Source organism: Pteropus alecto, unplaced genomic scaffold, assembly GCF_000325575.1.
Source record: "Pteropus alecto unplaced genomic scaffold, ASM32557v1 scaffold38, whole genome shotgun sequence".
NCBI classification, from domain to species: Eukaryota; Metazoa; Chordata; class Mammalia; order Chiroptera; family Pteropodidae; genus Pteropus; species Pteropus alecto.
In genome coordinates, this window is record NW_006442512.1 from 10,418,499 (window position 1) to 10,419,538 (window position 1,040).

The following is a 1,040-nucleotide window of genomic DNA, read 5'->3' on the forward strand; positions in this document are numbered from 1 at the left end:
GAAATAGACTTATAGATACAGAGAACAAACTGATGGTTGTCAGGTAAAAGGGGACTTGGAGAACTTGGTGAGAAAGGGGAAAGGATTAAGAAGTACAACTTGATGCTTACAAAATAGTCACAGGGATGAAAAATATAGCCTAGGGACTATAAAAAATAGTCATATGATCCAAATCACCATAATAAATATAATAATAATAATAAAGTTTGAAATATTGTGAGAATTACAAAAATGTGGCATAGACGCAAATGAGCAAATGCTGTTGGAATAATGATGCCAAAGGCTTGATCAAGGTTGCCATAAACTTTCAATTTGTAAAAAACATCTTATCTGGTAAGTATAAAAAATGTATGTTTCTTTTTATTAGTAGATGACATGTTGATTTTACTTTAACTCACATGCTTAAAAATACTACTCACATTCTTCAATTTTTACTTTTTGGAGTACTTTAGAGATTTGTTGCTGGGTAGCCCATATATATTTACTCTCTATAAAATAAGCCTATGTCAGTTAAATTGTATCATTTAATTGGGAGTTTTCTTTTTCTTTCTTTCTTTTTTTTTTTTTTTTTCAGATGAGGCAACCCATGGTTGACCTCACAGATTGCAAGGACCTTGTCAGTTTACAATCTCTTATTTTTTATTTATTTATTTTTTATTCCCACAGCACCTGGTCTTCCTAGATGGTCTCCCATCCAAGTACTAACCAGGCCCAACCCTGCTTAGCTTCCGAGATCAGACGGGACCAGGCTTGTACAGGGTAGCACAGCCATAGATTTTTTTTTTTTCCCCACAGATTCAGGATGTATTTCTAAGAGATAAAAAGAAGATATATTTACTTTTTAAACTTAATGATTTTTTTGCCTTGTTTTTACTTTGGTGAGGTTTATAGAATAAAGCTCACTCATTGATTTCTGATCACCTGTCTCAGGAAATGAAAGTGATAGTAACTCCCTTCTTATTTCCTACTCTCTTCCCTCTTGAGTCATTATGGTTGTGAATCAGTTTTGCTAATGGAAAGCTGCTTAATTTAATAGTTGC

At 33.1% G+C, this 1,040-nt stretch overlaps 1 pseudogene; it reads right to left on the reverse strand.

Moving 5' to 3' along the window:
• Nucleotides 1-657: 657 nt before the first annotated feature.
• On the reverse strand, nt 658-776 carry LOC112471737 (annotated as a pseudogene).
• Between the last annotated feature and the right edge of the window lie 264 nt (nt 777-1,040).